Source organism: Taudactylus pleione, unplaced genomic scaffold, assembly GCF_031769625.1.
Source record: "Taudactylus pleione unplaced genomic scaffold, aTauple2 ptg000007l, whole genome shotgun sequence".
In the NCBI taxonomy this organism is placed as follows: domain Eukaryota; kingdom Metazoa; phylum Chordata; class Amphibia; order Anura; family Myobatrachidae; genus Taudactylus; species Taudactylus pleione.
The window spans coordinates 16,756,580-16,770,931 of NW_028284410.1; the positions used below are offsets into that span (position 1 = coordinate 16,756,580).

The following is a 14,352-nucleotide window of genomic DNA, read 5'->3' on the forward strand; positions in this document are numbered from 1 at the left end:
AGGGTAGGATTCGGAGTGTGTCTTCGCAAAGTGCACACACAACTTGCGATGAAAGGGAGTGAAGGGGGAGTGGAAGGGGCGTTACCCACATGAAACTTGCAACTGAAAAATGCAAACTCACAAACACCAGATTTCAGACTATTTTGAAGGCGAAACTCACACAGAGCATGACAACAGCACAGCTAACTGAAAAGATATAGATGGACAAACATCGATATTCTGCTGCTAACAATGACTGAAGCAAGTGTTTGCAGCTGTCCTGATCACTATTAGCCCTGATTACTCTTTCGCAAACAATCTAAACCATGACTACAAGAATAACCATGCAGAATATAGTTTAAACTAATATTGACATTAATTGCAGTCTAAAATAGATACTTATAGGAAACAGCAGAGTTGTACAATCAGAAAAAACGTTATTTCTGCAGACATAGAGGTCAATCCAATTAGGTGCAAATTGCGAGTAGCGAGTTTGTTTCTTGAAACTCGCTGACTTTACATCGAAGCGCGCTCCAGAGAATTCTCCAATCCAATTAAAAATGCCTATTCGCACTACTCGCAACGGTGGGGTGCGAATTGACTGCCAATTGAAATTTGTGAGAAGTTGATGAAAAAGTGGGGAGACCCTCCTGGACCCCAAAATTGATAATTTTGTTAGCAGGACCGTATAAAGCAGGGGTCTCAAACTTGGCCCTCCAGATGCTGTGGAACTACACATCCCAGCATGCACTGCCACCTTTTTGATATAACAGCATGCTAAAACTATGTGCAGTGCATGCTGGGATGTGTAGTTCCACAGCATCTGGAGGGCCAAGTTTGAAGACCCCTGGTATAAAGGATTGTGTGTGGGCACTAGGAAGGTACTGTAGGTTTTGCAATGGTGTCAAATGGCTGATTTTCTGTTTGTTTGTTTTTTAAATGTAAGAAAATTATAAAAAACAAACTTTTTTTTACGTTTAATCTCAAACGAATTAAACAAAAAATGCACAAAAGGTTATAAAAAGGGTGATTTTGGTGTACTTTGAGGGCATTTTGAAAAATGTAAAAAAGATTAAACATTTTTTTAATTCGAATATAATGTAATAATAGTCATTAGGGGGGGGTCCTAGGGTTTTAGCACTGTATCCCAACATTTAACCTTAAAATGAAGATTTTCCTTCCCATCTCTCTCCCTCAGGGAGATGCGAATGAAAACATGCGAATTCAATCTGACTGATTCAGTGTGAGTTTCTAATTGGATTGCAAAATGAATTCACTATGCAAATTCAAAGAGAAAATAACTCGCACCTTGCAATTCACACCTTTTTGGATTGACCCCATAGTATTAGTATAAATAAGAAATTATGAACATGCATATCTGCATACATACAAACAGTACCAGAAACAAAATGAACATAGCATACATCTGCAAAACATATTTTAAGAAATAGGAATAAAATGAAATTGACATACATCTGCATAAATACTAAACTACTAATATACTGTAGGAATACATTTAAAAAACCATATATACTTTTTACAAAATCTATGGATTAAAACATACAGAAACATGATTGGATTCCCAACTTAATAATTGTGAGCATGACTATCTGTGTATTATTTGTTTTTCCTCCCACGCTTTGTTGGTGGCACCACATCCTCCGCAACTGGATGTTTCCTTGTAGTACATTTCCTGCAGTGGTGATTACTGATGTGGATAGTTGTATTGGGGCAGACACTGGTGCCCTGACATTAGCCCTCAAGGCATCAACAACAGTGTGCACAATGTTGCTCATGGCAGTTTCAAAAATAATGTTGTGACGTCTTGATATGGTGTTGCTCTCCTCCATTTTATCATGTATATGGTCAAGGAGGGTTCGAATTTCTATCATACAAGCACACATTTGTTGAAATGTTTGGGCATTTTGTGTGCTCTCAGCATGCATCTCCTGCAGTATGGCAAGTCTTCTTGGGAGGGGTAGCACTGTGGATATGGCTGGCATTTCTTTATGTGGAAGTTGGGGCTCCTCAACATGTGGCTCTGTAGGGTGTGGGTCTGCATATGTAATGTTTATTTTAATTGTTAATTTTTGGTTCAAAACATAATTTGTAAAACATTAACTAATTTTTCTATGTAGACTATTTATAATGAGAGTCTTTATACCTGAGACAGGTCTATCAGAATCCACATTTGCGACACCAATCACCTCCACATCCTCAATGGATTTTAAGGCCAGCTCCTCCAGGGGGTGTACTCTAAACAAAGTAGGACGCCCCTCACCTCTACCTCTGGAGTACTGTGCACTAGATTACATTATTGTTTTAAGCAGAAACGCAAGTCTGTTTTGGGAGGATGTTAAAATATATATATATATATATTTCTGTATATAAGAAAATCATAGTACATATATATGGACATATGGCTTACTCAGAATTTTCAGGGATGAATCATTACAAAAATCACTCCTATACTTTTTTATTTTTGGGGGGATAAACTTACTAATTACACATTCTTCATTATTAAAACATTAAATGTTGGTGACCTAATTTAATAACGTAATTAATTTGTTAGGTTTAAAGACAACTTACTGTCTACGCACTTCATTGACTGTGCGGACTATTGGTGCACGAGTGTTGACTTCATCAGTGATTTCAGCCCATAGTCTCTTTCACTTTTGCACTCATATTACTAGGACCATGGTGTATTTTTTCAATTGGCCCAGAAATAAGGATTTCCAGTTCTTTCATGGAAAAACATAGTTGTTTTTTTATTTCCAATGTTGGCTATCTTGGCTGCTGGAATTCCAGTGCTGGCCTGCAGAGTGCTGGGACCTGGTTCAGGGTCCTGTGGTACAATGGTTTCCTTTGTATGCACCTCCTGGATAATGTGATTTTGACCAGCAGAATCTGATGTTCTTATAGCAGGTCATGAACGTGCATAAACTCATTGCATGTGTATGCAAAACCTATACAAGGAAGATCCGCACGATACCCCGTTCCTCGTTTTTCCATGCGGTCACATTGATAAATCGCATTTTGGAGGTTTTCTTTTTTTATCCCCCTACTAAACACAGCATATGCATTTTTCCCTTTTCTGTGTCTTGTTTCTTCTTTTTGACTTATAATAAGGAAATTGTCTCTTTGGGCCTGTGGTCAGGAAGTTATGCATAAAATGTTTTCACCCATACTTTGTTTCTTTCCCAGCCTGCTGATAGCTTCATTTTCTGTTTGTGGCATTTTTTCCCTTATCTGTCTCTTGTTTCTTTTTTTTCTACTTATAATAAGGTGTGTGGTGGCAGTTGTTTTTCAGATTGTGCATCAATGAATTTGGTTTTGATTTTAAAACATACTGTGTGTTTTTTCACTTTTAAGGTGTTCTAAATATTGTGTATGTTTGTTCTTTGTGATTAAGTTAATTTGTGTTTTCCAATTTTGCATACAAATTTACAACTACAATCATTTCCAAAAGCATGGCTGAGAGCTGTCCAGTAAAATGTTGAATATTTTTTTGGGGATGTGTACAATATATCTGTGTGTTAATTAATGTGTGTATTAACTTGTGTGTTCCCAACTCTATTATATGCAGTTTTCCAGGGTAGTTCTGCTGCTAGCTGAATTTTGAAATCCATCTGATCCTCCAGATCCTGCAAGTAACCTAACTTTACATCCCAGGCGAAGGGAGTCTATTTTCTGCACAGGTGTTTCCTTATTTGGAATGCATGATGATGAGGTTTTGCATCATTTCCAGTTGTCACCTCATGTCATCCTAGATACTCTCAAAATTGTGGAGAGTGATCTAGAGTCACAAATACACATTTCTTCAGCAATTCCACCACTGACACAATTTCTTTCAGTGTTACACATTTGAGCCTCAGGGTCCTTTCAAACAACCGTAGGTGTGGTGCCTGGGATTTCTCAGCCATCTTTTAGCAGGATCCTGAGGAGCGTCACCTCAGCCTTCATGGTGCGCCTCTACCAATTTATAAACATACCTTTAGATGAGGAGTTCCTAGCTGTGTCAAAGCAGCAGTTTAGACAAATGCTGGCTTTCCACACGTTATAGGGGTTGTGGATGGCACCCATATACCTATTGTGCCATCAGCAAGACTGGAACATGTTTTCTGAAATAGGAAACTTTTCCTTTCCATGATTGTGATGATTGTATGTGGTTCCTCCCACCAGATTCTGTCCCTGAATACCGACTTTCCTGGGAGCTCACATGATTCCTATGAGAATTGGCAGACAGGGATCTGGCACAAATTATCGCAGAGGTACGGTGGAAATGCGTGGTTGCTGGGTAAGAATGTTTGACTATTTCTATTAAGTATTTGTGTTTTTCTATTTGTACTGTGTAGTTGTCTAAATTACATGCACTGTTGTTTTGTTTGCAGGAGATAGTGCATACCCTTATTGTCCATAGCTACTCACTCCATTTCCTTTCCCTAACCCTGGAGCCCAAACCAAATATAATACATCACATACTGCCACTGGACAGGTTGTGGAGGAATGATAGAAGATATAGCAATGACTATAAACAATAGAAGAAAGGTATGAGATAAGATATTAAAGACCATCAGAAAGGGTTAATAGAGGAAACAACACATATTATCCTAAATATGAGAGACCAGAACTAAAAACCTTTCTCCTGAAAGATGAATGGACATCTTCAAACTTAAATCTACCTTCAATCCAACCCATGCAAGAGGTTGTTTTATTGAAGCATTCAGTAAACTAGTAGGGGGAAGACTTAGAAAAATAAAATCTGAATGAAGAAACATCCGAATCTAACCAAATTAGGATGAAAGTGTGATAATTAAGCAAGCCGATAAAGGGGGAGGGATTGTCATTATGGGTAAGGCAAATTATGAAAAAGAAGCGCTAAGACAATTAAATGAAAGGACCACCTACAAGCTCCTAAGGGGTGACCCAGTATCAGGATGGGGAAAGCACTTAACTAAATAGTTATAAACACCTTGCAACAGGGACTACAACTGAAAAATAAATGAAATTTATTATCAATTACAATACCACACTTCCAGTATTTTATATACTACCAAAATGGTGAAAAAAAATCCTCAGGGAGGCTCATTGTGGCTGGAACAGACTCAATAACGGACAATTTATTTGAATATGTAGATTAGTATATCCAACCTGAAGTAGTAAAAATTCAATCTTATCTAAAAGACACTATTCGCATAATTAATTACCTAAAGGGACTAGACTGTGAGGACGAAGACATTTTAGTGACCACTGATGTGGGATCATTATATTCCATCATCAATCATTAATCTGGTCTTGCAGCAGTGCAACATTACCTCCTAAAAAGTAGTATTACACAAGAAAAAAAAAAATTTCTTGGGGAAGCTATAAAATTTATTTTAACCGCAATGGGTGCATACTTTGCCCCAGCCTATGCAAATATGTTCATGGGTTTTGGGAACAAAATAATATTTGGAGTAATAATACCTACAGTCAAAACATCAAGTTACTGAAACATTATGTTGATGATATTTTGTTTTTCTGGCATGAGGATGAGAGTGATCTAATAAAGTTTTGCAACATTTTAAATGAAAATTCATACAATATATCTCTTACATTTGATCTAAGTACTGATAAAGTAATTTTTTTAGATATAAGTATCTATGTGAATGAGAATACGTTACAGACAAGAAATTATATCAAACCTACAGACAACAATATATATATATTCTGGTTTCGAGTAATTATCCTACATGGTTGAATTGTGTGCCCAAGAGCCAATTTCAGAGAATAAGGAGAGATTGAAGATTTTGAAACCCAAGCAAAGGAAATGAAATCAAGATTTTTAGAGAAGGGTTACGATATCAATAAACTCGTCAAAATAGTAGAAGAGATGAGGATTGTAGATAGATCAAGTCTTTTATAATATAAGAAGAAAACGAATAATTCAAAAAACAAATTACCATTAAATACCGAATTAAATGGGCAATATAAAAATATAGAAAAGATAATACGAACACATTGGAACATATTAAAAGGAGATCCGATCTTAAAGGTTATTGTTCCAGAATACCCTTCATTTGTATATAGAAGAGTAGACAATTTGAAAAAAAAGTGCCCTACTGGAAAAACGAAATGGACGCACAAGTACAATAGGCTTCCACAGATGTGGAGATTGTATTATGTGCAAAAACCACAAAGGGACCGTCAATAAAGCTCTAGATTTTAAATCTACTTCTGATGAACATATTTAGAGAGTTCATAACAGTGTAACAGTAAAGACTGCATATATCTTATCCAGTGCAAATGTAATCTTCAATATATAGAGAGAACCTCACAACCACTACGAGAGAGATGGGGAGAATATAGTAGGAGTATTAAAAAGGGTTTTGATAAACACAATTTGTCCAATTATTTTAAAAGTACACATGCTTGTTCTATGGATTCCATTACACAAGTAATTGGTATAAGAAAAATTGAAGGTAATTGGCGTAAAAAAGATACAGGAGTGATGTTAGCCCAAACTAATATTGAGTACATCTATGACACCAAGACTCTTCTATCACATGGCCTTAATGCAGAATTCAAAGTTAAATGGTTCTTATAAGATCATGTTTAATATTTTATTATCTTTAAAGTGTATCTTTAATTGCATTTTATAATAATAAGTGTTTTTCACCATTTTTATAGTGTCATAGAACTTTCACATTTTAAGGTCGTTATATATTACCATGGTTTTTATTATTACGATATTATAGGTTTTATCATAATTTATGTATTTTAGATATGTTTAAAAGAAATGATGGTATGTTTGTAAATTATTTGGGAAATCACTGATACTATCCAGTTTAAATGGACACATTTTGTTCAATAGGAAGCTCCAATATTATCCCCCTGGACCTATCCCAGAAATTGGAGGGAGGTTTACTATGTCCCAGATAGTTACAGCGCTCCAATTAAAAATTAAATTGTGACTAGAAGCAAAAATACGTTTACTATGTCTCTCTACTAGAGGCCAATTACCTCGCTGATGACATGCAGTCCGAGACTTCTGGTATAGCATTGGAATGCATACTGGAAGAGATGGAAGACGTCATCCCCCGCACTAGAGGCCAGACTGACATGGCCCTAGTATTGAAGCCAACGGGTCCCATGATTGGTGGGAACGTGGGTTACCATGGTAACCGCGTTAACACTGGACCCCGGAAATAGGTTATTTGGTAAGTTTTTACCTTATTCCATCGCTTCTGTATAGATCAGCACCACGGTGCAATATATATTTATTTTACACCATACCATAACTAAAAAATGGTTGTAGAAGTATTTATAGGATTTGACCCCAATTACAGGGGGTGGGACATTGGGAAGCTTATAAGGACCATCAGGGACACTACACCACTACCTTGAGAAAGACTAGTACTAGTATAGTTGAAACGCGATGGTGGAGTGGTGTATTGTATACTAGCAGTTTTCTTACCAACGTCTGCTGTTTTTGCAGTGTAAGAGTACTGGGGCCCCTTTAATTCAACCTTTGCTAAATAAAAGCCACTTTTTTGCATTATGCTGGCAATGCTGCAGTTCTATTATATGTTTTAAATTATTTGATATAAAGATTTGTATTTTTTTTTTTTAAATAAATATCCTCATTATAAACTTTTGGATGGGATTTGGAGTATCCTTATAAATTGGACAATTAAGAAGAATCCAAAGAAATGATTACGTGAATCAACAATACCTGATTCATGTAAGCATACGTGTGAGTCCATTATTAATTAGAAAGTGTGAACACTTTGGGTGTTTCTTCATTGACGTGGATATGAGGTCTTAAAGATACCGTTATAAGCAAGGATAGCACTGATCTATGTAAGCATCGCAGATATTTGGCTAGACTGCACATTTTCATTTTGATAACACTGGTGAATTTCTAGGCTGCTCTTCTCCTGTGCACAGGATCAACACATTGTTTGTTTAATTTAATAGGTTGTGGAGCGTTGTTTTGGCTTATAGAAAGCACGTTTTCGGTGTTTAGACCAAACTGGTAGCGCATTAATGTATGAGTCGGATATGGTGGGCAAAATGATTGCGCTATGTTGCATTTTTCACAAAAAGCTATACAGAGCCATGTGGCCTTGGACCCAGAAATTTTGCCTGCTGAGGATGAGGAGGAAGATTGTGGGCCAGCAAGGATTGTTACCAATGCCAATATCCGTCAACAAGTTTGTGAACAATATTTTAGGCTTATTTTTTTTTAAAGGTTGTTTCTATATAAGTACAAGTGGTTCATACTCAAACAAAAACAATGTACAAACATTGGCCTTGCTTCCAAAATGTGTAGTATGCCACTACTCCAGTGATCCTGGGCACAGTTCACCCAATGGTCTGGGTCTGGCAGTCTGAGATGCAGGCAGTCTTTTGTGGCTTGACAAGATTTTTCTTCACGCTGCCTACGCACAAACAGTTCTTTGCTTATAACCTGTTATAGGAGTGTTGACGTCAGGATGTGCACAATACATTAACTTAAAAAAACCCTGCTGCAGCTTTGTCTGGTGATTACTGCTATGGAACATAAAAAACATCCTACCATATATTTTGTCCACTTTGCAACCTCTAAAAAATGTAGGTCCTTCTGACGCATCATCCTACTTTATTTTGAGTTTCCAAAAGACACTTATGTGGAACAATTAAGCTGCTTCCATGTAAGAATGTGAGTTCACAGTCACAATAAATAACATAAATAACAATACACCACAAACAATTCTGACCAAAATGTTTGTGATATATGTTTGTAAGTCAGACTAAAACACTTTGGGCGGGATGCAGTAAATGAAAAATGTGGTAAAATCCCAGTTTACCTCATTTTCCGTATGCACCATTGTCCTGTCTGCAATACGGAGGGCGTTACCCTATAGAAGCCTATGGGCTTCTCCTGCATTGCGCTGCTATGAGGGATTCAATTGGATCCCTCCCAGCATGCCCCGCGGTCGTCGCGTCTCTGCGCATGCGCAGATGGACTCCCGGGTCATAAACCCGGAAGTCCACTGTGCTGCAGAGATCGCAAAGGACAGCTTTTATCGGAAGAGCTGTCCTTTGTGCTGCTGATCGCATATGTTAGTGCATATGTGATCTGTACGGGGGTAAGTATTAGTGCATCCCACCCCTTATGTTAAATGTCTGTTCCCAGTGACACCACAAGCTGAAATAACATACAAAACTATGAAAATTGGTGAGTATGACTGAAAATGAATTGAACAAACTGCTAGCCAAAAATATTGTATTGTTCACCATAAATCTAACACATTAACCTTATACTTTCAACACAAAAAATGGATTTGTGGTGATCTGTTTCAGAAATATGTACTGCATTGAATCACAAAGGGACATGTTCAGAGAAGCCTTTGTGAATACACATAATGTATGTTATATGTGTTGAAAAAGTTGTTATCTGCCCACAAATCTCCTACAAACAGGGCCAGTGCTACCATTAGGCAGCTATAGGCAGCTGCCTATGAGCGCTGGCCACTAGTTAGTGACAGTGAATGACAACCTATTACGAGCGTTGCCGGCACTAGTAAAGCCAGCCAGACACCCACTATGTCCACACCAACAGGAGGCTGCCAGTCACAGACAGGCTGCCCCTGTTGGTCCATAGGAGTCCAACATCATGCACCATCCATGTCCACTCGGTGGCCGGCCCACGGCACTTGTCTAGCTAGCCACGCCAGCTGCACTATAATGTTGTCCTCCACTCTACAGTCCACTCAGGCGACAGCCGGCAGGCACAGTCACATTATTGAGACTGTAGGTGTCTGCCCGGCGACCGCAGCCACCGCGCTAGTAAGGGAGTCGGAACTGAGAGACAGTCTGACAGACAGTGTGTAACTGTCTGCAGCGTCAGAGTGCAGCACACACACTGTTTGACAGTCTGTGTCCGAGTCTTCGCCGCGACTGTCCGCTCTCGGCACCCGGCATCCCTTCGATCGGGATGCCGGGCACCTGTCTTCCGGCGTCGGGGAAATGTCAGGCATCTACATCTAGACGCCTGGCATTTCACCCTCGCTGGGATATGACAGTCGGGAAGCCGGCTGTCGGTATTAAGGCAGACGGTTTCCTGATTGTATATCAGCTATACTACAGGGACATTAAAAAAAAATAATGAGAATAAAGTAAATATGTAATGCAACTTATGGTGCATACACACAATACAATCAGATAATAATATTGCTGTCTGATCGTCCTGCACCCTCCCTGGTGTGCTGGATGATCGATATCGATCATCCAGTAAACGATCAACGATCGCGGGTCCCTATAGTAACCTGGTCGATATCGACCAGGGTGGACTGCATGCAAGCGCGATGGTCATTATCCAGCGCATCGATGGTCGTTTGGGAGTTGGAAGGGGCCAAACGACAACGATACGATCGATATTGTTATTGTTCAAATCGTGCATTTTAATCGTACGCACCATTATTGTAGCTGGCACTGACTTTACAGGGGGCATGGGGACTAATATGGTGGAGGAGGGGGGTAATATTCTTTGTTTGGGGCGGGGTACTGTCTGACTCAGCATTCAGCAAGCAAACAATAGCTTAGCAGCAAAACTCTGTCATAAATACATTAAATTTACACAAGAGTACATATCTATATACCAGTGGCAGAGGGGTATGCTGCAGGGAATGAAAAAAAAAAAGAAAAGATATAATAATACTAAGAAAAAAATATGTATAGAACTTTTAAAGCTAATTGTTGTCTCTGGCAGCTTTACAGGGGTGGGGGGAGATGGTGGAGGGGAGTAATATTCTATGTTTGGGGTGAAGAGCTGACTCATTTATCAGCAAGCCAATAATGCATAACATGTATTAATAATACATGTTATGTATTATTGGCTTGACAATAAATGAGTCGGTCCCCATCTCAACATGTATTTACATGAATGCTAATGCATTAATTGAACTGTAGTATTGGTTTGAGATGTGCAGTTCGGTTTTTCTCAAAATCGAATACACCTGAACTTAGGGGTTCGGCGTCGAATAGAGTCCCAGTTTGGAATCACTTTAGGCTCCAAGTAGAACGAAGTCCCAGCTTGGGTCTTCTTGCAATTCGGAAGTCGGATTTAATAACTGGATCTCACGTGTTTTGGATTGCATTTAAGTGTGACGTGTTCAAAATTGACTAGAAATAGCTGGAAATTAATGTTATTGATGTTAATACCAAAGGAACAGAAACAGAAACAAATTACATAGAGGAGCACAAGCTGGGGTCAATCCCAGAAGTGTCTGCTACTTTTGCGACTCGGTAACTGCCATAAAAGTGTAAATGGCACTGTTGAGCAGTAAAAGCTATTTTAAACAATTTACTGCGGCCACTTGTCCACAGACAGAAATTAAGCCTGGACACCATTGACCATATACATCTGCAACAGAAATCAGTGCATCTCGACTGCAGGACGGCCATCCCGCCTGGAAGAGGTAAGACATCATTATTATTTTACACTCCACACTGAACCAACTTGTACATGTTAAAAAAAATATATATTTTCTAAAAAAAATTATTTTAAAGACATGAGTTGGAGTTGTAAATAAGTAAGTTATGGAAAGCTCACTTTGTGGCTGATGTTTTTTACTTAAAAGTTCCCTAAAAATGTTTTTAATTCATCCAAAAAGCTTCTAAAATACGTAGGGTATTTTCCCTTATCACACGAGGCGCAGATATACATTGGCCCACTTCGATTTCTCATAAACCCCAATTCTAGTATTCCGTATTTTTGGTACTGAGAGCTGTAGTTGCCACCTGGAGCAAGTCTTCTTTTCTTGAGAGGAACATTTGAGAAAGATAGGCTTAAGTGGGGCTATAATTGTAGGTTAGCAGAATTATGCTTTGTCAATGTTTTGAATTCTGTTGGAAGTGGAGGAACATACTCAAGATGTTGAAGAGCAACCATCTGAAGTCCAGACGGTTCAAAAGGTGATAGAAAGTGAAAATAGTTCCAGCTTCAACTATAGTGACCCAGCTATTTGGAAAAATTTAATGATAATATGCGACCAATTTTGGTGGAACATGGGCCAAAACAGGTTCAACAGTTTACATTTCTTAAAGTAATGCATCGTCAGTGGCTACAATATAACATAACAAATGACTGTATTTTGCTATTGTTGCAAGTTGCATCTCTTTGTGATAAAAGTTCAAAAGATTGGAAAAACATCACTGCACTTCTGTCACTGCATGAGAGAAGTAATGCACATTTGTAACATTTTCAAAACTGGAAGGAGCTTCAGTTACGATTGAAAAACAAAAAAACAATTGATGAAGAAAATATGGGCCTAATTAAAGAAAAGGAAAAGTACTGGCAGCAAATCCTTGAACGACTAATTGCTTTAGTGAGAGTTGTCGGTATGCAAAATCTGGTCTTACGTGGAACAAATGCAATATTGCACACAGCTGGAAATGGGAGCTTCCTGAAATTTATTGAATGTCTTTCTTTGTTCGACCCCGTAATGGATGAACATATTTGTAAAATAAGAGATAAAGAGACCCATGTGCACTCTCTTGGTAAAGATATACAGAATGAACTTATCCAACTATTATCCAACACCATCAAATAAGAAATTCTTAAATCTGCTCAGGTTGCCAAGTATTTCTCAATAATTATTGATTGTACACCTGATGTAAGCCACATTGAACAAATGACCATGATCCTTCGCTTTGTGAACATAGCTTCATTAACTGATGATTGCGAACCTGTACACATAAAATAAAATTTCTTAGGATTTCTGCCACTAAAGGAAACAAGTGGTGTCATTATCTCTTGTAAATTTCCGTGGTCAAGGTTATGATAATGGAAGCAACATGTAAGGAAAGGAAAATGGTGTGCAACAAAGAATTTTGGATCTTAACCTAAGGGCATTTTTTGTTGCTTGCAGTGCTCATTCTTTGAATTTAGTTGTGAATGATACTGCCAAGTGTTGTTTGGAGGCCACATCTTTCTTTGATCTTGTACAACATGTTTATGTGTACTTCTCAGCATCCACACGTCGATGTATTATTGATGGGATGTTCTAATGCACCATGTGCCTAGTCTTACGGTTAAGCCATTGAGTGAAACAAGATGGGAAAGTCGAATTGATGCCTTGAAACCTCTTCATTTTCAGCTTGGTGATATTTATGATGCACTGATTGAAAACTATAATGACAATACCCTAACGGGAACATCTGGCAACACCTCAAGAATAGAAGCACAAGGTCTTGCAAAAGGCATTTCTACTTTCAAGTTTGTGGTTTCTCTAATGGTTTGGTATGGTATGGTATATTGTTTGAGGTCAATATGACTAGCAAACTGCTCCAGGTGAAGGAATTTGACATACACAATGCCATTAAAAAACTGAACAAGGAAGTTTCTTGTAGACTGCAGGAGTAATGAAGGGTTCGGGAAAGTGCTGGAAGAGGCCGGTGAACTTGCTGAGTCATTCGGGATACCAGCACAGTTTGAAGCAGTTCCTGTTCGTATTAGTAGAAAGAGGAAGCAGTTCATATATGAAGCAGAGAATGAGCCTATTAAGAATCCTAAGGCAAAATTCAAAGTAAACTTTTATTTTGCAGTGCTTGATACAGCTATATAATCAGTTGAAGAAAGATTCACACAGATGAATCAAATTAGTTCTGTGTTTGGCTTCCTCTATGATGTTCATAATTTACAGAACAGAACAATAATGCAAATTATGGAAGATTGTTGCAAGTTGGAGCAAGCTTTACAACATGGGAACTCAAAAGATATTAATGCTTCTGACTTATGTTGTGAATTACAAAGTATTGCAAGGCGAGTTTTAGAGTGTACATCTCCACAAGATGTATTACATTTTCTGTTTAAAAATGAGCTGGCAAATCTTGTCCCCAACACATTTATTGCTCTTCACATCCTTTTGACTCTCCCTGTGTCTGTGGCAAGTGGTGAGCGAAGCTTTTCCAAGTTAAAGTTAATTAAAACTTACATTCGATCTTCAATGATTCAAGAAAGACTTGTTGGTCTCTCTCTCTTGTCAATAGAACATGAGATCGCAAAAAAAGTTGATCCGAAAGAGCTTGTCTCTAAATTTGCTAAAGTTAAAGTGCAGAAAGTAAAAATCTAATTTATTGCACTTTTTTCTGTACATTTCATGTACAAAGTGTTGATGTTATTACTGCTAATGTTATAGTGTTATTTATAGTTACACTTCCTTCAGTACATTTCCTGTACAAAGTGTTGATGTTATTACTGCTAATGTTATAGTGTTATTTATAGTTACACTTCCTTCAGTACATTTCCTGTACAAAGTGTTGATATTATTACTGCTAATGTTATAGTGTTATTTATAGTTACACTTCCTTCAGTACATTTCCTGTACAAAGTGTTGATGTTATTAC

General features: G+C 38.0%; 1 pseudogene; it reads left to right on the plus strand.

Moving 5' to 3' along the window:
• Positions 1–13,013: 13,013 nt before the first annotated feature.
• On the plus strand, positions 13,014–14,078 carry LOC148542929 (zinc finger MYM-type protein 1-like; annotated as a pseudogene).
• The last annotated feature ends 274 nt before the right edge of the window (positions 14,079–14,352 follow it).